This window comes from Ambystoma mexicanum, chromosome 1q, assembly GCF_040938575.1.
Source record: "Ambystoma mexicanum isolate Mex_15411 chromosome 1q, UKY_AmexF1_1, whole genome shotgun sequence".
Lineage (NCBI taxonomy): Eukaryota > Metazoa > Chordata > Amphibia > Caudata > Ambystomatidae > Ambystoma > Ambystoma mexicanum.
The window spans coordinates 572,640,142-572,666,386 of record NC_090922.1 but is presented as its reverse complement, the minus strand read 5'-3'; the positions used below and the strand labels follow the sequence as shown (position 1 = coordinate 572,666,386).

The window sequence follows — 26,245 nt, the reverse complement described above, 5'->3', positions numbered from 1 at the left end:
GTTGTTGAAGTACCCCTAAGGCTCGCGCCGTCTCCGAGTCGGTCTTGATGGCCTGGAGGGATTCGTCCACCGCCTTACCAAAGATGTTGTTGCCGTTGAACGGCATATCCAACACTCTGGTCTGGACGTCCTGGTGAAAGTCTGTCACCTTGAGCCATCCTCGTCGCCGGAGGCAAACTCCGTTGCCCAGTTGGCGAAATCCAGTATCGGCAATGTTCGTTGCCACCGTTATGGCGTGATCCGACGCCACCTCGCCTTCCTGCAGAATTTGTAGGGCCTCCGCCCTCTTGTCGGGTAGGAAGTCTAGCAGGGGAGCCATCTTGAACCAGAGCTCCCTGTCGTAGCGGGCCACGATCGCTAAGGCATTGGCCGCCTTAATCGTCGTCGCCGCCGGGATGACTCGTCGTCCCATGGAGTCCAACTTCTTGCCCTCGCTGTCTGGCGGGGAAGTGGAAGCCGCCGCACCCGCTGCTTTCTTCTTAGCCGCTGCCGAGATGAGAGTCCGGCGTGGGCTGGGCCCTGAGGCACAAGGGGACTCGGTACTTCTTCTCGTACCGGTCCCTCTTGGCGGGTGTCGTGGAAGGGTTCTTGAGGACAGCAAGCCCCTCGTCCCAGATGTCGTTGAGCAAAGGCACCGCGAGGACCATCCTCCTCTTGGCCTCTCGTCGTTGGTAAAGAAACCCTTCCTTTTTTTGTTCTTCAGGGCAGAGCTGGAAGAGCTCGGATGCCCTGGTTATCATGGCGTGAAAGGAGCCAATTTTGTCGGCTGGAGAAGCCAGAGGGGGGGGGGGGGGGGGAGGCGGCGGTTCGAAGGTGATGGGATGTCCACTGTGTCATCGCTGCCGTCGCCGTCCGTCCCCATATCTGTCGCTGTATCCTCTCTAGGGTCCGGCGAGGGGGATGTGGGGTCCACAGGTCTCGCGGGCATAAAGGGCGGAGAGGGGTGGACTCTCCTCCACTTGTTCAGAGGGTTTCCAGACGGGCCTGGTTCTGGATCCTCCGTCGGGGTCTGTGGTAATCTCGTCCTTATCTCGGTACATAAGAATTGGATCGCCAACAAAATGGGCGCCGAGCTATCCTGGGGCTCGGGTAATGGCTGCGACGGACGGGATGGCCGCTCCACTGGGCCCTCTTCTTCGATCACGTCAGCGGGAACCGTCCCCTGGGATCGAACCTTCTCGAACCTCTCGTTGAGGCCTATGAACCTCTCCTTGAGGCCTTTCTCGGTTTCCACCAGCTCCTCCTCAGAGGCTGATTCTGAGTCTGTAATGGCCACCGGCCCCCCTCCCCTCTTTTTCCGCCCGGGGACTTCACGGGGGTCTTAATGATGGGCTGGAAAGAGGATTCCCTCTGCGGAGGCAGGGATACTCTGGGCCCAGAGGCCGTTTCCACTGGCGTAGTCTCAGCCGGCTTCACCAGGGTCGCAGCGACCACTTCGATAGAGGCCTTTGCCGGCTGGATCAAAGCCCTCACCACCTTAGGTGCGTCCTGGGCCTTCGCCTTGGGGGGAGGGTCAGCGCCTCGCTCCCCCTTCGAGATCGACCGGGCCGCTCAAGCAGCTTACCCGGGTTCTCGGACTTCTTCTTCCCCGAACCAGAGCGCTGGCTCGTGGTTGAACGTGCCGGGGAAGTCACGCCCTGCCTGGCAGCTGAAGAGCCCGACCTTGGCCTTCTGTTGGGCCCCCGTCTCTGGGGCGCCCTCACAGGAATTAGAAGCCCGCTCAGACTTTTTCTTCACCTTCTCACCTGCTGTGCCCTTTTCCAGCCAGGCGGCGATGCGGGAACGACGATCTTGCTTGGTCCGTTCCAAAAGGTTCCTGCAGAACCCACAGTCCTTCTCCACGTGCGACTTGTCCTCATGAAGGCAAGAGAGACATCGCGAATGCTCGTCCTCCGTGAAAATGTTTTGTAATCCGCATCCAGGGCAGCACCTGAACAACTTGGATCCGGGCGTCGAGCTTCCCTTGTCCTGGGCCATGTCCGTTGAGGTAGGCCGCAGATCTTCCGGAATCCTCCAAGAATCGTAAACTCGACGAAAACTTCACCCTTGAGGGGCGTAGAAGAATTCCGAAACGGGTCCCCGTTATCGGAAGTAGAAACGGTGGAGCTCGAGGCTCGATTAAACCAGAAAATGAGAAAATCTCCTGAAAAAGCGTGAAAACGCAGCAAAAACTCGAGAGCTAAAGCACGAGGACTCCCAACACTTGAGCGTGCAGTAAAAATCTGAGGATGGCTGCCAGAGGCGGGGCTTAGGGAGAGGGCAGTCATTGGCTCGGGCAGTGTGACCCAGAGATCAGTGATTGGTTACTACTAAGAAAGACAGATCAGAAACGAAACTGATACTGATACTGATTTTTTCTTTACCGAGGATTCCCAGCCTGACGACGGGGAATATTCATGAGCATGTGAATCCATGCCAGACCCCATGCTGGAGAAGGGTTGAGCCTCTCCCAGGTGAGGTTCTGCCCCTTCCTCTGCCCCATTTATTTCCTCATTGAAAACTGGAAGAGGAACCTTGGCCTTGCCCTAAAACGAGGACTGTCCGCCTTGAGTGTAGCCTGAGGAACGTTGAGCACCTGGACCCTGAAATCTCCTAGTGTTTGGGGAGCCCTCTTGGGAATAGGGTGTGTTTGTCCAAAGGAAGAGTGTCGTATTCCTTCTTGGCACTCTTAAGGGCATCTTCTACGGCCTTACCAAATAAACATGCCAGTGGAGACAAACAGGTTAAGAGGGTTGCCTGGGTTTCTAGCTTAAATCCAGACTGTCTGAGCCAGGCGTGGCATTTGATAAGCTTTCCTTCTGCTAAGATGTGTCCTGCATCATCTACCGCATCAAGGTTATTCTTTAGGATGCAGTTTGATATCTGCTTGCCTTCTGAGATGGTCTTCATTAATTGAGCCTTTAGTTGTTTTGGGACAGCTTCAATTTGGCTTTCCAGGGCATCCCATTTGTGGCAGCCATAACTAGCTAATAGCGTAGCGTTTTTAGCGATTCCGGTCTGGTAGGCTGCAGAGGAGGCGACCTTCCTCCCGAAAGTATATATCCATTTGCTTTCCTAGTCTGGAAGGGCTTCTGCCGATGCCAGGGTTGTGCCTGCCCGCTTTCTGGTGGTGGTGACCACTAAGGAATCTAGTTTAAGCTGACCCCCTAATATACAGGGGGTCAGTGGGCGCAGGTCTGAATAGTTTCTCTATTCTGGGTTTGACCGCCCTTGTGAGACTAGGCACCAGTAGGGATGGCTGGATGCATTTTAGGACACTGCATTAGTGGGATAAACTGGGTGGCGGACTTCTTGTACCCCAGAATATCTTCCACAAAGTCTTGTCGACCTGTGCCTCCTGAGTAATGATATTAAAATGCTGTGCCGCCTTTAGTATCAGTTCATTGTACTGAAGTCGATTGTCAATACCGGCTGGTCCTGGTGGTCTGGCGTAAATGTCACGTAAATGTCATCGTAAAACTTGTCTTGGCTATAGAGGTCCCCCTGAGACTCTGGGTCTCCTTGGTCATCATAATACATGTTTGAGAGGGGTCTTGGTATGTCGAGGCCGAAGTGCCTAGAGCAGGGGTGCTAGGCTGTGGCTCAAGACGAGACTTCTTGGCAGGAGGCTGCTGTGCTGATGCCTCTGGCTGTGAGGCAGCTTTAAGAATTGTCAATTGGTCAGGGTGCCTGTCCATGAAGGCTACGAAACTAGACATTTTCCTTATAATTTTATTGAACTGTTCAGGTGAACATTCGCATGAGGGCGGGAAGTCTGACATGACAGGAGCGGCCTGGGAAGGAGTTATACCCTTATGGTGGATGGCTCCTGAGAGAGTGTCTAAGGGGGTAGAAAATGTGTGCGTCTTTTGGGGCCAGCAGTGTCGAAAAAATTCTTTCTTGGCGACCTCGGTTTAAGCAGGGAAGAACCGACATGTTTCGTAATTACTTCCAGCATTTTCGGCATTGGGAGATGCCGAAACGCCTTTCACCGCTTGATTTTCAGCACGCAAAAGGGGGGCCTTTTTCTGTGCAGTGTCCGAACCAGCTTTCGCTTTTGGAGGACTGTTGTGAGGCAAAAGTGTACCCGATGGCCCAGAAGACAGTGAAGTACCTGAGGCGTTGTCCGTGGACACTGCATGGGCCTCAACGCCCAACGGTACAGTCGAGAGTCGGCTGTGGGGCATGTTCTTAGTGTGTTTGTGCTTGTGTGTGCCCTGACCGCCAGGTGTCCTCTCCATCACCGAGCCGCCGGCCTGCTTCTTGGAGTCAGGGGCCGGCACATGGGGTTCTGATATACATGCTTGCCTTCGGCGTCACTCATGACCACGGCACTGCCCTCGCTTGAGTCTTACGTCATGTCGATGGAAGCCTCGGCCTGCATGGCGTGAGCAGGCCAGCGTTTGGTCCACCTATCCTTTAAGGACTTTGGCTGAAAACGTTTACAGGATTTACAATCTTTTTCGGGGTGATCCCTCTGGAGACAGTGATTGCACACTCGGTGCATTTCCTTCCACAGGAATTTTCGGTGGCATGAGGGGCAACATTTAAAAGAGGTTTTGTCCATTATATTTTAAAAAGGGCAGATTGGCGAGAAAAGAGGAAAGAAGATAATAGAATAAGCATTCTCTAAAGAGGTCAAAATTAAGAAGCTCCCGCTCTCTCCATACTGTAATGGGCCGAAGCCCGAAGAGGCCCGTGAATGCCGCGTATGGTCATCGATGAGTCGGTCAATGAGGAGGGTGTTCGTTGGGAGCAGTCAGGTGGTCCTGCGGCAAAGCGAACAAACGAAAGGAAAGAAAGTCTATAATTACAACTTTAGCTAATCAAAAGGCATCAGCCATGGAAGGCAGCTCTACATTTGCGACCGACTTCGATGCAGAAAAAAACAATCTGAGGGACCAACGCGTGAAGGACCTTGGTTACAGTAGACATCACACTACGGATAGCATTACTAACATGCCTTGTCAATGTCCATTTTCGAGTTTGAAAACAAATCTTGTAATACTCTGCGACTTCCAATAGAGGTCGGCCTATGCAGAGCATGTGATCCAAGCAGCTCCACAAATATATACACACATACATATACACACATTCGGGGTGGGAAGTCTTTGCCTAGGCTTATTCTTATATTTACGTGGCTATATGTGATCAAGATACACAATCAACTCCAAAGCCCATCAAAGTAGAACGTTCTCCAATTATGAAGACATATCTATAGGGGGGAATGGGGCGACAACCTGACTTTCAAACGGGATACTGGTTAAACAACCCTACTACTAATTTGAGGAACACAAATATATGCCCAGTTAAAGCCCTGAAACTCAACCACTCACAGAAAATAAGGCCCATGACAACCGCAAAGGTTTACACTGGTGTGGGGCTCTTACAAGACACCCATCTGCAAGGGCTCCAATAGGTGGCATTCATACCCATTTTAATGCCTAGAATCAAGCAAATACTGAAAATAAAAACTAGGAGTAACAGATAGACATGTCTGTGCCTAATAAAAGTTACTTGCGCTGCCCAAGTGATGCATTTACACTAGTGGCATCAGCCGCCCTCACAAACAAGCATTGGCAAAACCAAGAGTTTGGGCTTTTGTGTAGTTATGGGATAAGCATTTCCTAGGCACTGATATAAATTTGTGCACAAGATCACAATCACTGAAAAATTGAGGCATTACCTGGGCATTTGACAGAAGTACCTATCAAAGGCTAATACCGCAAGAGCAAGACAGAACTGTTGGCTTTATTAAAAGGACTTCAATGCATGCAAGAGAGATAAATCATGTGGCTGAAGACACTTTGTAAAGGCATTTTTATTACACCAGTAGCCATTTACAGCTGCAGATATGCCATTAACTCTCAGCAGATTGCTCAAAAAGAATCATGGCATTCTAACGCTTGATGCGAATGCTTGATAAAACAAGCTCGAAGAGATACCAGGAGGGTGGGTTTTGGAAGGGGAGGGGCAGGTAGTGGGGTGGGAATGGCCATAGGGATTTGCGTGGCCATGGGAAGTCAAAGGGTGGGTAAATAACCGAAAACACAAAAGGTAGCAGGCGACCCTCTCTCGAAAGAACACAGCAGGTTAACCTGTTCAGTGGTTTGTAACCACTGAGAGTTTGCAGCCATCTGCCTTTTGCTCACTGTACCTGTCACAGATGGGAAATATTCATTTGCATATTGCATATCAGTCTTTGTCCCGCCCACATGGGCAGTCCAGCACCGAAATGCTATGGCAATTCCCTTCTGAATAACCAAACCCCCACAAGCTGTGTGTCCCTCCTCACATGCCATCTCCCTCCTACCTATACGCCAAATGCATTAGTTTAGGCTTCCTAATATCCTAAATTCAAGGCATAAAATAAGCAGTGTTGCATAGCAATTTGCTATGCAATTCTGTACATTTGCTAATCAAATGGACACTTGTGTAGCAAACTTAGCTATTTAAGTTGCCTCTCTTTAATGAAAGCACAGCTTGCATTGCATTGCATTACTCTCTTGCCCTCTGCCTTCTTCACCCGTGTTAATCGTCTCTTCCACTCTTAAGTACCAAAGACACGTGTGGCAGTGCTAGGCAAGAATCTTTTTCTTTTTCAAATAATTACAAACCAGAAGTAATCCGGATGATACTTTAAGCTTTCTATACCATATATATATATATATATATATATATATATATATATATATATATATATTTTTTTTTTTTTTTTTTTAAAAAAGACAGTCATGCAATTCCATTCCTAAAATTAAGTTGTTACGTAAAGCATAATTATAGTATTGATACTGTAAACACTGCATCATCTCCATGCTTTACAGTAAAGTTTAGTGTATCTACATCTTAGAATATAAATATTTCATTTTGTTGGGGAGGATGCATCAAGGCATAACATAAAAAGTGTTGCACAGCAATTTGCCTTGCAGTTCCGTTGGTTTGCTAATTAAATTGACACTTGTGTAGCAAAACTAGCTATTTTAAGTTATCCTGTTCAATGAAAGCACAGCTCACCCTGCATTTGTCGCTTGGCCTCAGGGCTCGCTCTCAGCCCCTTTTGAACTTGCACAGAGGAAAGAGGGTGAAGGGAAGGCAGAGAGTGAAGCAGTAATCATCTCCTCCACTCTGTGTGGGAGTGCTAGGCAACATTTTATTTTATAATATATTGCAAACCAGAAGTAAATTGGAAGGATACTTTTATTAAGCCAACTCTGTCTGGCAAACACCAGTATGCGTTAACTTTTATTTTTTAAGAGTCATGAAATGCCATTCCTAAAAATTCAAGCGGTTACATAATGCATAATTGCTGTCTTGCAAGTGTTAAACACTGCATTGGCTCTATGCTTTAGAGTAAAATTTAGGTTAATAGTGTCAACTATATTTCATTTTGGTGGGGAAGATGTATCATATTGACAAAGTGAACACTCTTGAAAATATACATGATCACACAGCCAAAGGCTTTGAATGGCAAGCCTAGTTCTGTGACCTGCTGGTTGCATTCATCTGTGCAACTGGAGCTCAATCCATGAGCTGAACCCATACTTCTTGACATTCTCTCTGATCACCCAGCTGCTTTATACCTGCTACCCTGAAAGTGAGATGGCCGCAATAAATAATATTGCACCTAGTTTGGCCAGTTCTCTGCCTGCTATGCCATCCGATCTGCGTAGTCCCTTATTTTCTTTCCTCTGACATAATAAATACACTAAGCTAATTGCATGTTTATACAAAGTTGTGATTAATAGTTCGATCCAGTCTGTACATCTACTGCAATACCATGCATTGTAGTAAGCCTCCAGAACTCGCTTTGCTTTATGATTACATTATATATTAGCACCTTCGGGAGACAGCAGGCCAAACTGTTTTCCGAGCCTTTTTCACAATATATATTTATGTCCATTCATGCAGCCAACCTTTTACATTTTACAGACGCTCAACCAGGTCTCTCAAAGTCTACGGTCAAGTAGATTTTTTCAATGGGCATTTGCAAGGAATGTTTGAACATTTTATTTAACATTTACTTTATTTGCAGTACATGTCAAATAAAAGTTCCACTGTGCATGGCTGGAAGCAGTGTGCCAAAGAGAGTGGGGTTGTGGTGACCTGCACCATTTTACAGAAAGCACATTTAATCTCTGCTAATCAATTTTTGAAAACTAATGTATGCCTTGCTTTAGTGAGGGATAGATAATCTAAAAGGTTCCCCATTTGCAATGTGTCCTTTTTGTTCCCCGTTTATATATCCACCACTAGTGCATTTTACCATTAAACATTAGCTCAGATCCCCAAAGTTGAATTGAGGTTTGGACTGATTTACATGCATCTACCAAACCCAAAATATACGTCCTTACAGTAAGATTAGGAAACCCAAGAGATTCCCAATTGCCTTTGGCACCTAGTCCCATATCTTGAGATGAAATAATTTGGAACGATTTTGACTTCTCAACATTCAGGACATTAAAAACCTTGGACATTCCAGAGGGATCCGTTATTGTACACAGCTTTTACACTGTGCAAATAACTTCCAAAGCGGTCTCAGAGTATCTGGGTTTGTCTGCAGGTTGACATATTATGCTTTCGCCCAGGGTACCCAGACCTTAGTCTGCAGAGGAAATCCAGTAGGGAGAAAATAAAGAGCATGGGATAGCAAGTGAAAAGCCAAACACATAGGGATAAGGGATAGGATGATGTAGAAAGGGGGGTATGTTTCATGATCGCTTGGGTGCATGTGGATCCATTAAAATAGACCGGTACATCATAACTGTAGAAAGGAAAAGATGTTCCTAAGCATGTCTAACATCACACAGATTGTATATGTAAAACAGTTTAGAGGCGCAATGGGTAGTTAACTTGTAGTTTTGGCTGAGTGATGGGAGCAAGATGTGGTTCAGCTATCTAGTTAAGTCATGGTAGCTTTTTCATATTTTTCCACTGGGAAAATTCCAGAATAGTAATTTGGAACTGCCAAGCCAGAAGGTTAGTTATGGCCCGGTCTGATCTAGACTAGACTGAAAGGTGAATTTAGTTGGAGAACAAAAAGGGTAGGGAGCACTGCTATGGATTTGTGGGCGCGTTTTACGGTATGTTGCAAGCCTTGCCCTCAAAAAGATAGTGACAAAGTACAATATATTAGGCTGGGTGATGGGACAAAGGCCCTCATTAAGAGTATGCCGGTCCAGGAAAAAAGCTGGTAAAACAGTCGGTCATACCAGATCCAGCATTTTTCCCGGACCGGCATACTCCGAGTTTGACCGTAGGGGCACTGACCTGCTGGGTGTTCAGGCCCCTACCAGCAAAGAAATATCCCCCTCACCAGTGCCTGTGATAGGGGCAAGCCCATTCCATGGAGTTCTATGGGACTTCATGGAATGTGAACTTATTGCTGTTGCCAGCACCCGTAATATTTTGGTAACACCAAGATATCGGGCTCCGGTAAAAGTAAGGAGAGTTTGCCGATAATCTATCAGTGCTACCGGCGGGTTACCTGCAAACTCGTAATGAGGGCCAGAGTTCCCCGTCACATCTAGGTGCCACCAGCTGCTCTGCTCCATGATTTAGTACCCCAGAGGCAGTGAGCACAGAATCCTTCAGGTTCACTAGTCTATCAGCAGCTATAAGGAAGTCACCCCTCCATTAAGCCACAGCAGACACAGACAAGGACAGGACCGCTGCAGTGCGAGTGGTGGCACTGAACAAGGAATACCTCTGGTAGAAGGGGGGCCCCCCCAAAGTTCAGCAGAAGTCCACCATCTGGTAGACAGGAAGCAGACCTAACAGGTACAAACAGCACAGAGAGTAAAATAAACATCCAGTTAACCCCTAGTAATGACCAAGATAAACATGTGAGGCTCCAACTTCCATAATTACTTGCAGAAAGACAGTCATATAGACATTCTGGGCCAAAGGACCCATTGCACAGACATTTACACAGGTACCAGACCGGTCATGATCATGTCTCCATTAGTTGTGACCTTGTGATGTTCTACTTCTATGATAACAGTCGCTATGGTCCTGTAACCTGTGGGACTCAAAGCAGCACCAGAGACTTTGTCCAGGAAAGTGTCCATGGAGCACCAGCCAGCATGAGAGACTTTGACTAGGAGACAGTTTAAGCAGAACCTATCGAAACAGCGACCATGGGGTGCAACAGACATTTTACGAGGATTCAGTACCGGTTTCAAGTGATGGAATGGGGGTTGTTAGAATTCGAGGAAATAAAAAATAAAAAGTAATAGAAACTATCATCCATTCTAAAGTTAAAATTATATACAATCACCTTTTCAGATTTAAATATTATATTCTAGTATTTTAATGTAGCACTTTGAATCTATCCTAATTATTAACAATATGAATGTGTGACAGGAACTTAAAAAAGGTAAACATTATATATTCATAATCTGGCAAGGAAAAACAAGTTGGAAGATGTTTTGAATTTCTTTACGGAGTCGATGGACATATCAAATTCACCACTAAAAGGAGTTCTCAATATTGATTTTTTGGATATAAAAGTGACCAAAGACGGTAAAAGAAATTGGAAACTTTGTTGGTCATTAAACTACAAATCGAAATAATCTATTGCATGCCCACAGCTTTCACCCAAAAAGGATTGAGAGTGTACCCTATAGCCAATTTCTATGCATTAAAAGAATGTTTTTATTGAATGAGAATTTGCAAAAACAATATAAGAAGCTTTGATTTAATTGTAAAAATAGAGGTTATGAGAATATTAGTTATTTTAGAAAAACTTAAAATACCACAATAAGGAGGAAACATTACAAAGAGACTTGACCCAAAGAGATGTTTTGGGTAAAGTCATTGTCCACATTAACACGCAAAGGAAGGAACATTGATTGGGAGTTAGGCTGTGACTTATATTTAATCTTTAGACACTAGAGCAGGGCACGAAATGTTGGATAAGCAGGAACCCAAAAAAAAATAAAACTAAAAAACTGCTCCTGGGACTCTGCATTAACCTGTGACCAGGAGCTACTAATGGGGAACAAGGAGCTAGTACATAGCGTTTTTGCAAATCTAACTTCCACATAAGATGGAAACCCAATGGTGTCCATTATTTTTTACCCTTCATACTTCAAATGTTCCATCGATGTGTCCTAATTTTATTTATATATTGTCCCAAATGCGCAGAGTTATTTTGACATAGTTGTGTTTGTTTGGGATCAGTTGGCCGGGGGAAACAAAAGTAGCCCCTGATAGCTGTTGATGCCAAGCTAACTAAGTTCTTATAGGCTACAAGCAGGAGCTAAATAGCTCCCAGCTCCCCTCAATTTCTAACCCTGCTAGACCAGATCTCTGATACTGAAAGTGTGAAATATTATGAATTATTGGATGTAGATCATATCAACTGAAGGAAGTATTAGCAAGCTCTACATTGTTTGAAACATTATCAGTCTTTCCTTCAGGAAAAAGTTGAAATGTTCAATGATATTTGACATTGCTAACTGAGATGTCACATTTTGGAAGGAATAGAATACATGGTTGTCCGATACCAAATATTCATTACATAGTTGTATGTAGTTATTCATTTGTACCTGCCAAAAGATCTTGGATTAATCACATTACAGAAATCTAAGATAAGTTTACATCAAAATCATGATTAAAGTGCAAGTCTGCGATTCTGCGTTTGAGGTAACTCACATAATTCAGTTCACTGAAATACACCAAGTCAGATGTGATGAAGCCGATGGAGTCATCACCGATTCCCCGGTGGTGACCTCCTCCCATATGGCCAGGGAACAGCAGATACTACCCGATTCTGACCCTGGGTACAACCTTCTGAGAGTGGTCATCGCTTCATCAGGTGAGACATGGTATACCCCATTTTGTATTGAAAATAACCCTCCCATATCCAACACGGCATATTGGTAGACATGCAGTCCTTCTCTCATGAAGAATAGAGAAATCACCCTTTTCAATTCAACTCATAAATCATCCAGAACTCATTCACCATTTAAGAGTAGTCAAAATGGTTATTTATGTTTTTCAAATCAATTCTCAAAAGTGAACTTCATCACCCAGAATGACCAAAACACTGGGACGAAGAAGAGGAATCGAGCAGTACCGAGAGAGAAGCTACAAGCACAGCGAGGGTGCTCGCACATGCCTGGGCCAGGAACTTTAAGAGACACTGAGGCAGGGAATCAATGTCTGCTGCTGGCTAGTGAGAGCCTCGTCTCTCTGTGAAGGCAAATAAACCGAAAGGCAGTTACCGGCGTAGTGGAGCCAGGCGGCACACCATCAAAGGAGGAAGAGGCTGCACAAGAAGGACACGCTGCAGGAACGCCAGGAGCCGGTGACAGACTCCTCAGTGTTTGCATGTGACAGAGAGCAGCACTTTACTTACTGGAGCTCGGGGAGGAACACACGTGCGAAGTGGAAGCCGCAAAGGACAATGGAATCAAGAAGAGGCAGTCGCAAGAAGGAAGCAGACAGATGCTTCTCCGGTTGACCAGGGAAGAAACGAAAGACACCACCAAGAGGCAGTGGGGACCCCGGGGTGTGTCAGCAGCAACGCCGAGTGAAAGTGGTTAACACACAAATGACAAAGAAAGAGGGAACTAATAAAGCTCATGTAAAATGAACCCCTTTCAAGAAAAAGCATAGAAGTTATGCATATATGGGGAAAACCCAAACTGGATAATATATCCAGGACCGATTGACTAACAAAGTGTATATGCAACTTTGGGGAAGGGCAGAAGCCCTGTGTGAAAACAAGCCCTGGCAGGAGAGTATACCAGGCGACAAAAACTGTATGATAAAGAGATCGTGTGAGGGAATACAAGGACTAGAAAAAGAGAAATGTGAACCAGCAGAGGAGAAATGGAAGCCTGGCAAAAAAAAGCATAGCAAGTGTTCTGGAAATACAATTTCAAAGTCAAATTAGTTTGTACATCCATTAGTGTGAGCCTAGAAAGGCACAAAGAACTGTTGTATGTGAAACTCGGAGAGGCAAGAGGAATCCAGGGGAAGGAAACCACCCTCTGGAACAAGGATCTCTATCCTGGAAGAATGTATGTGTTGGAGCCATTTATTCTTCTTTTGTTAACTGTGGAGAATCCTGCAGATTCCCCACCAAAACCCTTCCTAAAGTCTCCTCCCAGGTGGCCAGGAGAGGGCAGATGTTTCCTGATCCCAATCCCAGGGGTGGTGTATTGTGGGAGGATCACCTGGTTGGAGACAAGGCCCAGGGTAGTGGGGAGATTCTGTGGCATGAGGCATTGTATTGCCACTAGGTCAGAGGAGGTTTGGCTTATTGCCACTTTAATATATCCCAACCTCCTAGTAAGACTGAAATGGTAAGCTCCAAGGTTCTATCTTTTTTAACCTATTTTATCGACAGAACAAGTCGCCATGAAAGTAAATATCCCCCTCAATATCAAGGGTACACTACAAGAAATGGCAAGAGGGCTGCTTTCTCTACATCTATATCTGGTCAAATTAAAACTCACAATCCCTCTTGTTAAAATGTTAAGGGAAATAGCACTTCCCTTAAAAGTATTAAACAAGTGGGAAAACCTACTTTAGTTAAAACAAACTATGCGTCACAGAAACACTCAGGGACTTGATGAAGAAGAGGACTGACGAGGCATGCAGAAGTAGTGTCAGACAAGCAGGCCTAACAGCCTTTGCCAGGGTCAGGCCATTAACCCTAAGGGTCTGCACCCAAAGCCAATTGCCCCACCTGTGTGGCATAAAAGGCTGGAAGGCTGGCAGCAAAAGTAGCAGAAGGAGAAAAGCACAAGGCTGGCAGATCACAAGAAGTGTGACCAGTTAAGGGACACGAGAAGAGCAGATTTCACCTGCAGGTTCTGAGTTGGTCCTTTGTTCACAAACCCTGTCAGGCTGTGGCTGCACAAGAAGAGACTTGGAAAAGTTTACGGTTTACCCAGGTGGGCCCACGAGCTGCGACTGCAGAGCTGAGGTTGTGCAGATACCCGAGGCCTGTGTGCAGAAGCAAGCAGGAGAGAAAGACTCTCCTTAGTCGAGGGTGCATCAAAGACACCCGTGGTGCAGAGGGGTGTGGGTCCCAAGGGTGCCTGAAGTAGTAGTAGCAGGAGGAAAGTCCGGAAGTGGAAGCTGCCTGCAACCGCAGTGTTTTGGAGCCGTTGAGTGAAGCTCCATAGTCCAATTCACTTAAAACACCTTGCCGGTAACTGTAACCAGCTCCAGCTGAACATGCATAGCAATCAGATCGAGTAAAAGTTTAGTTGCTGTGGGAAGTCTGTATAAGCAAGGAAATGTATCACACGCACATTTAACACAAGACAAAGTGCTCGCGTATAAGAAAAACTTTCTCTTTTGCATCATTAAATTAAATAATCCTACTGGAGTGGACATTTGTCTCCAATAAAGAGGGAGAACGCTAGTGGAAATCACTCGACTCGTAGCAGTTGACTTTCCTGAATTGTTGCAAGAGCTTTTACATCAAAGGGTCATGTACGAGTGATGGTGTCAGGGCTAGGCAAGTTGCTAGCATTACATGTGGCAAGCTAGTGTCCCATGGTTGCCAAAACCCTGTAAAGCCTTTGTTGCAGCCCCATATGCAGTGCATAAAGAGGACCTTTCATCTATATTGCAGGCAGGGCATGAGAACAGCCAAGAAACTACATTACCCAGCAGGCCGTGTGCTTCACAAGCCTGCCGGGAAGTAAAGACTCCCACGTGAGCCGCGCCCAACGATCAGCGCATGCGCGAGCAGCGCCCACATTTCCCCGCTTGCTATTCCGACTGCAGAGGAGAGCGGACGTGTTTCTCGGAGCTCCGTCCAGGGCAAGCTCGCGGGGCAATCCGCCCGCATGAAACCTTCACAGGCACCGCGTTACCTCTCAGATAAGTGCTTAGATTAATCTGCATACGGAGAGAAAGACTAACGAAGCGCCTGAAGTCGTGCATGCAAACATAAGCATTTAGGCGGTTAGACCGCAACGCATGGCTGTAAATTAACCCGCATGAAGAGTGCACATTAGGGGTGACTGGCTGAGCGCCTAAGCTACATTCCGGGTGAAGTAACCCGAAGCGAACCATCTCCGACCTTCCAACGGGGCAGGGCAGGAGGCATGAGTGCGGAGCCACGGGTGAAGGCAACCCAGCCTGCGCACATCATCGGGTTCCACCTACCACTGTTTTTGGGTGGAAACTTAGTATAGAGCGAGTTGGCCCAGCACACGCTCATTATTCTTTTGGTGTTTTCCAGCGGAACTTCGCTGCTACAGAACTATCGGAACTTCCTGAGCCGTGCTAAGGAGAACACGACTACGAACCGCAGCTAAGTGCAATTCCGATTCTTACTGAGTGTTAATTGTTTGCTACAAGGTGCTATGTAATGACACTAGGAGCTATGTAATACCAAGTGAACTGAATTGTGCGAGTTAGCATTCGCCTAGTACTGCACACAGGTGATTTGAAAGGCAGTAAGTTGCATGTTAACCTCATCCTGGTAAAGCATCCAGTGGTTAGAGCTCCAAGTAAAAGCTCCTAAGGGGTGGTTTCAAGCTCCACCAAAAAGGCTTCCAACTACTGGCAAAGGTGTGACTGTTGTGAATGGTATGAGTGGGCGGCGAACACACCACAAGAGTTAACGGAGGAGGCGGCAGGAGCTGAGGAGCATCTTTCCCTAAAATCCCCATTCCCATCCATAACCACTTCCTAACCCTTTTTCCGGTGATCCTACAACCCTCTACCCATCCATTCTATGGACCCTAATCCCCTTTCCCCGGCGGGTTGCGGTAGCCTGCGTTTCCACTTGGGTCCAGGCGCCAAGACCCTACGGGGAGGCAGGTGTTCGTGCTGCCTCTGCGTCAGACTGGATCAAAGACACCTGACAGAATAGCAAGCCCATGTATATTTAGACGCCTGGGCAGCACGACCAATCATGGCAGAAGTGGTAGGTCTATTACAGGAGCTCAAACAAGAACTAGCAGCAACCAGGCAAGACTATCTAGCACTAGCAGGGCAGGTCCAAGCTCTAACTGTCCAAAGTCAAGCCCAAGCAACCCCATTACCCCGTGAACCTCCGACGCCTGTCCAGGTACAAGTGTCTAGTGAACCCCAACTTCCATTGGCTGCCCCCGAACGGTACCAGGGTGACCCTCAAAAGTATAACCAACTCATCATGCAATGCCAGCTTCATTTCTTAATAAAAACCCACCGTGTTCCGGACAGAGCAGGCCCGCACTGCCTTCGTAATATCATACTTGAGTGGGGATGCGGCTTCATGGGCCACACCCTTGGTTCGTAAGGACGATGCTCTTTTATATTCTTGGGACGACTTCTTCGAGGAGTTTGGTCGGATATTCAATCGGCGTTCAGCCTCCGCAGAAAGACAGGGAATTCTTGACACTGCGACAGGGCAGTAAGGAGCTGGTCACTTATGTGACCTCTTTCAATAGATTGGCGGTAGAAACAGAGTGGCCTCAAGATAAACGAATGGCGCTATTTTATCAAGGCCTGCGGGAAGACCTAAAAGATTTGATTGCGCAAGCAGATCCACAACCGAATGATTGCTCTGGTATGATCGATTTAGCATTGCGTTTGGATCAGTGCCAAAGCGACCGACGTCAGGACAGAAGAAGGTGGGATGCCAAACCATTGGTACGTTTAGACCAGCAGAAATCCAGAAGGCCATCCGAAAGGAATGCGGGCTCTGAGGAACCTATGCAGATTGGAACGATACGGGGACCACTGTCCAAGGAGGAGAAGGACAAGAGAAGGCGAGATAAGCTCCGTTTATACTGTGGCAAAGCAGGGCACTTCGTGAGAGAATGTCCCACAAAACCAAAAGGGAGCCAACAGGGAAACGCCACGCTCACAGCGAGGGTGGCCCAGGCGAGCTTAGTAGAAGACACCCCAAAGAGCTTGGCTAATACATTTTATGGACTAGCAACATATGTACTGTTGAAGGGACAGTTGCGTTGGCAGGACGAACGAGTTCCGGTAACGCTCATGGTCGACTCAGGTGCGACTGGAAATTTCGTTGATAAGCAACTAGCGCAGAGGCTTGGACTCCCACTAGTCAAGAAGAGGCTAGAAGAAGAAGTAAAGGCAGTAGACGGATCTCCATTGTCTTCAGGACCCATCTCACAACAGACACAAGACCTACGGTTGACTTGCGGGGATCAGCATCAAGAACATTTGCGGTTTGATGTTATAGCAGCCCCACATTTCGGATTCATCTTAGGCCTACCTTGGCTGCGCACGCATAATCCCCGGATAGACTGGACTTCGGGTTTAGTTCAATTCTCATCAGGCTATTGCGAAGAATATTGTCTAAAGTCATGTGTCACTCAGATCATTGGGAATACGGACTTGGCACTACCCGAAGAGTACGTCGAGTTCAGGGATGTCTTCAGTAAAGCCGCGGCGGAAACTTTACCGCCACACAGATCTTTCGATTGCTGCATCGATTTAGAAGGAGCTGCACTACCATGTAGTAGGATCTATGCACTCACGGAGGCAGAAAACTAACATTTTAGGACCTATATTGATACCAACCTGGCAAACGGATTTATAAGGCATTCGACTCACCGGTCGCTTCCCCGTTATTCTTCATCCCTAAACTGACGGGAGATCTACGCACTTGTATAGACTACAGAGCAATTAACCGGATAACTATAAAGAATCGATACCCGTTACCATTGATACCGGTATTGTTGGATCAAGTGAGAGGATCCACAGTGTATACGAAGTTGGACTTACGCGGAGCATACCATCTAGTCCGCGTAAGGGAAGGAGAGTGGAAGACCGCGTTTCGGACCAAATTTGGTCTATACGAGTACCAAGTAATGCCGTTTGGACTTTGCAACGCCCCAGCGGCGTTTCAGCACTTCCTGGATGAGGTCCTGTGAGGGTATCTGGATGTTTTCGCAGTCGTATATATCAATGATATATCGATATATTCGCAAAACATGGGAGGAGCATCGAAAGCATGTACGAGCTGTTCTGCAAAGACTAAGAGAACATCAACTATATGCAAAGCTTGAGAAATGTGAGTTCCATAAGTCAACTGTGGAATTCCTCGGATTTATTCTTTCCCCTCAAGGAGTAACCATGGACAAGCGAAAGATGCAAACCATATTAGACTGGCCATCCCCCAGCTCAGTCAAGGAAGTCCAAACCGTGTTGGGATGCGCCACTTTTTACAGGCGTTTTATTGATGGTTTTGCTCAAAAAGTGTATCCCATCACTCGACTTCTCAAGAAAGGAGTGGATTTCCACTGGAACTCAGCAGCTGAAGAAAGTTTCCAGGGGCTTAAAAAGGCTTTTACCACCGCTCCAGTGCTGCTACACCCTGACCCTACTAAACCCTTCATCATTGAAACGGACGCATCGAGTTATGCTATTGGGGCTGTTCTGTCGCAGCGTGACGATCACGGGCAGCTACATCCCGTGGCTTACTACTCAAGAACCTTGCTACCAGCCGAACAAAATTATGCAATTGCGGATCGAGAACTATTGGCAATCAAGGCTGCGTTCGGTGAATGGCGACACGATCTGATGGGAGCTAGGCATACCGTCACCATCTACACTGATCACCGAAATCTGCAATTTCTAAAGTCAGCCAGAGCACTAAGCCCGCGGCAATGGAGGTGGACAATGTACTTTGAAGAGTTTGATTTCGTCGTCACTTATCGACCCGGTGCGGACAACAAAAAAGCAGACATGTCCAGGTATCCAGATTCGTCGTCGCCTTCGGTTGAAAATCCAACAGAACCAACATCCATTGTTGATCCGGAACGAATAATCGGGAGCATTGTAGTGGAAGATATGTTCCAAGGTATCTGAGAGGCTCTGACAGCACAAGAGCTAGCGCAGTGGACAACACAAAACACAGACCATACAGTAAAAGAAGGACTACCATTCTATAAAGACTGTCTCTACCTCTCAACCACCCGATTACGGAAACAGGCTCTTCACTGGTGTCACGATTCACCTTTTGTAGGGCATCCTGGAGCAACTAAAACGTTAGAACTGCTTCACAGACACTTCTAGTGGCCTCAAATGGCCCGAGATGTTCGGCAGTACTTAAGTCAATGTGAGAATTGTCTACGTAATATGACAGATCATCAACGACCCGCAGGCTTGCTTCTACCCTTACCAACACCACCAAGACCTTAGCATACAATTTCATTGTATCTCATCATTGACCTTCCTGAGAGTTTGGGATTCACGTGAATTCTGGTGGTCATAGACTACTTAACAAAAATGGGACATTTTATACCATGTACAGGCACGCCTTCTGCTAGGGACATCTCCGAGCTGTTTCTGAGAAACATAATTCTACTTCCATGGCATACCTCAAGGGATTATATCGGATAGGGGCCCTCAATTCACCTCCCACTTTTGGAATGCCTTCTGTAAAGCTGTTGGAATTGAAATGTGTGTCTACAGCCTATCATCCCGAGACAGATGGTCAGACCGAGCGCCTGAACCAAACACTAGAGCAGTATTTGCGATGCATGATACACAGCCAAGGTAAATCTTGGGCCGAAGTGATTTGGCTAGCCGAGTTTGCCTACAATAATGCGGTCCACACCTCTACTAAGGCAACCCCTTTTTACGGTACATATGGATTTCATCCAAAATTTCAGCCAATACCGGAGTTAGCCCCAATGGCACCGGCTGTGGAAGAACGAAGGAAAAAACTCATCAGTAGTTGGCAAGTCATACAAAACAACCTGTCCTCGGCAAAACAGAGCTACAAGAGATATGCAGACAAAAGGCGCAGACCAAGCCCACTGTACCAGGTTGGGGATACAGTTTGGCTATCCACAAAACACTTGCACTTCCAAGGTCCCAAAAAACTCCAACCAAGGTTTGTTGGCCCGTACCCAATTGAAAAAATAACGAGTCCAGTGGCAGTACGTTTAGCCCTACCAAAACATATGCGCATACATCCTGTATTTCATGTATCCCTACTAAAGGCAGCCCCCTCATCTTTAAAGCCCAAAAAAACCCTGCCTCCGATTGTTGAAGGCAACTCCAAGTATGAGGTTAAGGCAATGCTGGACTCATGTGTTAAGCACAATAAACTCTGGTACCTGATTGGAAAGGTTATGGCCCAGAAGAACAATCCTGGGAGCCTGCATCCCACTTGCATGCTCCTCGGCTCCTCCGTCAATTTCATCGTATGCACCCTTCTAAACCTAGGCCTGCGAGAGGGAATGGGGGGTGAGGGGGGGCAGTACTCTCAGGGCTAGGCAAGTTGCTAGCATTACATGTGGCAAGCTAGTGTCCCACGGTTGCCAAAACCCTGTGAAGCCTTTGTTGCAGCCCCATATGCAGTGCATAAAGAGGACCTTTCATCTATATTGCAGGCAGAGCAGGCAGGGCATGAGAACAGCCAAGAAACTACATTACCCAGCAGGCCGTGTGCTTCACAAGCCTGCCGGGAAGAAAAGACTCACACGCTGCAGAGGAGAGTGGACGTGTTTTTCGGAGCTCTGTCCAGGGCAAGCTCGCGGGGCAGTCCGCCCGCCTGAAACCTTCACAGGCCCCGCGTTACCTCTCAGATAAGTGCTTAGATTAATCCGCATACGGAGAGAAAGACTAACGAAGCGGCTGAAGTCGCGCTGCATGCAAACATAAGCATTTAGGCGGTTAGACCGCAACGCATGGCTGTAAATTAACCCGCATGAAGAGTGCACATTAAGGATGACTGGCTGAGCGCCTAAGCTACGTTCCGGGTGAAGTAACCCGAAGCGAACCATCTCCGACCTTCCAACGGGGCAGGGCAGGAGTGCTGAGCCACGGGTGAAGGCAACCCGGCCCGCGCACATCGGGTTCCACCTACCACGGTTTTTGGGTGGAAACTTAGTATAGAGCGAGTTGGCCCAGCACCCGCTCATTCTTTTGGTGTTTTCCAGCGGAACTTCGCCGCTACCGAACCCTCCGAACTTCCTGAGTCGTGCTAAGGAGAACACGACTATGAACCGCAGCGAAGTGCAATTCCGATTCTTACTGAGTGTTAATTGTTTGCTATAAAAGGTGCTATGTAATGACACTAGGAGCTATGTAATACCAAGTGAACTGAATTGTGCGAGTTAGCATTCGCCTAGTACTGCACACAGGTGATTTGAAAGGCAGTAAGTTGCATGTTAACCTCATCCTGGTAAAGCATCCAGTGGTTAGAGCTCCAAGTAAAAGCTCCTAAGGGGTGGTTTCAAGCTCCACCAAAAAGGCTTCCAACTGCTGGCAAAGGTGTGACTGTTGTGAATGGTATGAGTGGGCGGCGAACACGCCACAAGAGTTATTAACGGAGGAGGCGGCAGGAGCGGAGGAGCATCTTTCCCTAAAATCCCCATTCCCATCCATAACCACTTCCTAACCCTTTTTCCGGTGATCCTACAACCCTCTACCCATCCATTCTATGGACCCTAACCCTCTTTCCCCGGCGGGTTGCGGTAGCCTGTGTTTCAATTTGGGTCCAGGCGCCAAGACCCTACGGGGAGGCAGGTGTTCGTGCTGCCTCCGCGTCAGATTGGATCAAAGACACCTGACAGATGGCGATTCCCGATGCAAGTTAAAGCCAGTTTCTATGTGAAAGTGAACAAAAGTCTGTACAATCTAAAGGTGAAATTCTCCATCAAAGAGTGACCGCGTATGACATGCGTTACAATCATCAGAAATGCTATTACATTAAGTATCTGCTTAGATTCACATGCTGTGCATATAGTCCAACATCTAGTGGTAATCGCAGAGTATTGCGTTAACAAATTTCCCTGACCATGTTATCCACAGACCGTTCCCCTTAGAGCAGTTGTGAGGGTACCTGGAGGCGTAATCTGGGCATTGCGAGTTCTCCAGAGTTGCGATCAAGTCAATCTCTGGCAAGCCCCAATCTGCGAAAATGTTGGAGACAATGTCTTTGTGTAGTCGCCATTCATACTCTGTGGGTAGCGAGAAGTCTCTGTCGAGTACGTCCGCAAGAAGATGGAGTTCCTCTGGAACATGTTGAGACAGGAACAACATCTTGTGTTAGCCCACTTCCATGTGTTATGGGACAGTTTGGATAACCCTGGAGAGCGAGTGCCCCCTTGCTTGTTCACATAATACATGGCCGTGGTACTGTCCGTGAGGACTAGTACTGTTTTCTCCTATAACTGTGTGAAAGACCTTCAGGGCTTTGAACACTGCTAACAGCTCCAACAGATTTATGTGGTTGGACGCTACTGCTGGGGACCAAACGCTGTGCGCCGCACCCCATGAGAGAAGTGTCTGTCGTGAGAGTGGCTTCTACTGCGAGGGTGGCGACCGTCTACCCCTTCAAGAGGTTTTCCCTCGACCACCACTGCAGAGAGAGAACGAGGGCTGCCGAGACGACCACTAGATCGTTCCATTGTCCGCTGGCCTGACACAACTGGTTGTTGAGCCATTCTTGCATCAGGCGCATGCGCAATCGTGCGTGTGGGACTAAATAAATACAGGAGGCCATCATTCGTAACAGTCGCATGTCTTTGCGTACTGTCACCTCCCGACTGGCTACATATTGAGGGATTTGAAACAGTATGTTTTGAAACCTTTCGTTGGAGGGAAAGACAAGGCCGTCTTCTGTCCGAATCAGAGCCCCCAGAAATTGTTTGACTTGGCTGGGGTCTAGGCTGGACATCTTCTAGTTTATTGAGAATCCCAGACTGAAGAGGAGGTCTATAGTCTTTTGGGTGTTTGAAAGGCATGTACCGTACGAATCCCCTGTTATGAGCCAGTCGTCGAGGTGAGGATAAACTGGGATGGATAGCCTGCGTAGGTGAGCCTCTGCTACTGCCAGCACCTTTGTAAATACCCTTGGGGCCGAGACAATGCCAAAGGGAAGGACCTTGAAGTGATAGTGTTTGGCCTCCATCATGAACCTTATTTTCTGTGCACCGGCAACATTGAAATATGAAAGTATGCATCATTCATGTCCAATGTTGCCATGTAATCCCCCTGTGTTAGTAGTGGGATTACCTCTTGCAATGTTATCATTCGAAACATTTGTGGTTTGACAAATTTGGTTGCTGGGTGCAAGCCTAGCACAGGGCGCATGTTGAGATCCTTATTTGGGGTACAAGGAAGTACACTGAATAAATACCCTTGTTTATCTGTAGAACGGGAAAGACTTCGAGCAGGATCTCGACCTCTTGCAGTAGGATTTTCAGATGTTCCGGTGACAACCGCCTGATCTTCGGAAATCGGTATTGAGGTGGTCGGCTGAACTCTATATATTAACCATTGTTGACGGTCTTGAGCACCCACTTGTCTGTGGCATTTCCCTCCAATGCGTGGAAGAATGATGTCAACCGTCCCCCAACTGGGGAGGAATGGGAGAGACATTTCCGATTGAGGCCAGGAGCCTGTAGGATTGGTGCTTCTACCCCTCCCTTAGCCACAGCGCTGTACTCTAGACTGATATTGGTTTGAGGCAGCCGACCCCTGAACCGAGGACCATGTGTTTCCCGCTCCATACTCAATGTGAGGGGAACGAGGGAAAGATGGTCTACAAAAGGAGCAGCGAGAGCTTGCACCTCACTGCGGAAAGGGCCTTTGAGTTATCTGGTTTAAGGACTACAAAGTCTTGTGTTCTTTCTTCGCTGTTTCTAGTGCCTCATCTACCGCTTTACCAAAACAGGTTAGATTCCTCCACCGGTTTGTTAACGAGGGCCGCCTGAGTTTCTGGTTTGAACCCTGAATTGTTTAATCATGCGTGCCTCTTCAATAGGGTACCTTGCAACAGAGTTCTCCCTGCAGCATCTAGGGTATTCTTAAGGATATTGTGATTTACCTGCCTCCGCTCTGAAACAATTGCCAGCAGACGTGACTGTTGGTTCGGGGACCTCTTGCAGGCCTTCTTGGAGCAGATTCCACTGAACGTCGCTGTAGCTGGCCAACAATGTGGTATTGTTGCCAATTCTGGTGGAATAGGCTGCCACAGTTGTGACACAATTCCCCAGGGCATACAACTTTTTCCAGTCCTTGTCCGGCTGGGCTTTGCCCGTGGACAAGGGTACTCCTGCTCTTTAACTGGTCGTAGTCACCACTAGGGAATCTGGCGTGGCATGTCCTCGAATGTAGAGAGCGTCTGTAGGCGAGGGGCGAAAAAGCTTCTTTACACGTGGGTTCACAGCTCGTTTGCGATGGCATTAGCAAAGAATTCAGTAAGGGTATAGCCTGGCTTGCAGGTGGTTTCTGATTCAGGAGATCCTCCACGAAGTCAGCTTCTTGCGTGGCAGTCTGAGAATGTTCGGCAGCTTTCTTCAGAATATCATTAAATGCCATCTGGTCATCTACGAGAGATGCCTGTCTTATAAGAGATGAGGGAGGGTCCATGCCCAATGTGTCCGGATCAGGTGTATTGGTTGGTGACAGTCATGGTGCATTATCCACTGGCTGCTCATCACCCTCAATCTGGGGCCTGGTCAATAGGGTCCTCAAAGGGATCATCTTCCTGAACATACGGGTCCTGAGGAACCTCCACTGGTTCAGTCAAGTGAAGCACCTCCTCATGAAATGGGCAGGTGGTCCTTTGAAACTTAGATACAGTAGGGTACAGGTCTTCTTCACTAGGCCTCTGAAAAGGCCACAAATTTGGAAAGTCTATCCATACACCCATCAAATCCGTCTCTGTTCCATAAGGAGGAGCCAGAGGGGTCTAGAGGGGGAGGTGGATGGGGGGGAAAGAGTCAGGGGGGAGAAAAGGGTTCCTTTTGGGGGTCAGGCTGCTTAGTGCATCGTGATTTATCTGCAAGAGTCTTAGCCAGGGGTTGGGGACCTTCAGAATAGTCATCCTGCCTTTCTCAGCGTGTGGAAGTATCCATCGACCAGTCTTTATGCATATTAGCCGTTGAGACAATCTTCGCAAGACTCACATATGTTCGGCATCTCAGGGAGATGTTTTGACTGTTTTAGTGGCTTTGCTGTAGTCTTCAACGTTGCCAGTAGTTTCTGCGCCGGCGCTCGTTGAGTCTTGGTGCGGACGGTCTTGTCAGTAGAATGGCCAGACGCATGCCGCTTAGGCGGTTGCGGGGATGGCTGCCAACCCAGTGGATCGGTGTGTTGCGCTGAGGAAATAGACTTTCCCATTGGGGTATTTGACTGTCCCAACGAGTCTGTTGAGGCGGTTCGGGGGTTGTGCATTTACCTTTGTGAGTAGTGTGTGGGTCCCTGTCGCCGGGGGGGGGGGGAGCACTCCCCATAGCAGAACCGGTGGCCTGCCTGCCGGAGCTAGAGACTGACAACTCAGAGCGTGGCCACTATGAAGATAGGTCGAAGGCATCCGTATCGGAGCCATGGCTGTCGCTCAATTCCTCGTCACTCTCCTGCAACAGTGTGGGAGCTACCCTCGGCCTGCCTTAGGGCGTAGGCCGCCTACCGCGTAACTCGCCCTTCTTTAATAGTCTTAGAACGCAAGAGCTGGCAAGACCGACTAGACGCCTAGTGGTGATCGAGGCAGACACATTTCAAAGGCAGACATTTATTTCACCTCGAGTGCATATCCTTCGAAGGGTACATGCCTTTACAAGAAGGGCAACATTTCCAGGAGCAAGGCCATGTGATGTAATTGCTGCCATACAAAAGGTATGGACAGAAAGAGGCAATATGAATAGCAGCGAGAAAAGCAACTGCCATTAAGGTCAACGGATCAGAAATCCAATTGTTACAGATGTACATTTCCTTTTGGACTTTTCTTTTTATATGGGAAGGACAACATAGGGTAACTTTGTGCGAAGAAGGTAGGCGGATACTGAAGATGGAAGAGCAAGAAGAGGGCCACCACCAGAGGGAACCAGAAAGAATCAAAAGAAAAGGGGAGATTCAGAAGATGGGAATGGACTAAACCAGCGAAGACATTGTGAGACGAATTACAAGAAACATTTGATTGACTTGTTTGGTGCTTGGAATCGAGAGGTGTGGGGTATAGGTAGACTCACAGAAATAATTTCCGGGTGGCTAGTGGGGCACAACCTCAACGGTGTAATGCGTGGCAGGAAAGAGAATAGGTTGTGCACGACTTGGGAGAAACTTGGGATGGAGAGGAAAGTTGGGGAGGGTAGAAAGAGCTTGGAGTTATTATGTTAGGGGGAAACGTTTTAGAGGGCAAGGGGATTTAGGCCTTTTTGCTAAACAGAGGGTAGGAGGTCGATCGCTTTCCTAAACTAGCTCCCTTCTAGCCTCCCCCTCCCTATGCGTCTTGAGCAGGACTTCCTTAAATTCCGTAAGCTCCTCAAGGCTCCTCCTTCTCTCCATAGCTAATCTCACAGTTGCTTTGATTGGGTAC

At 47.6% G+C, this 26,245-nt stretch overlaps 1 protein-coding gene across 1 annotated transcript in view; it reads right to left on the bottom strand.

Moving 5' to 3' along the window:
• The window catches only part of EDEM3 (ER degradation enhancing alpha-mannosidase like protein 3), a 925,252-nt gene that overhangs the window by 871,497 nt on the left and 27,510 nt on the right, over positions 1-26,245 (bottom strand).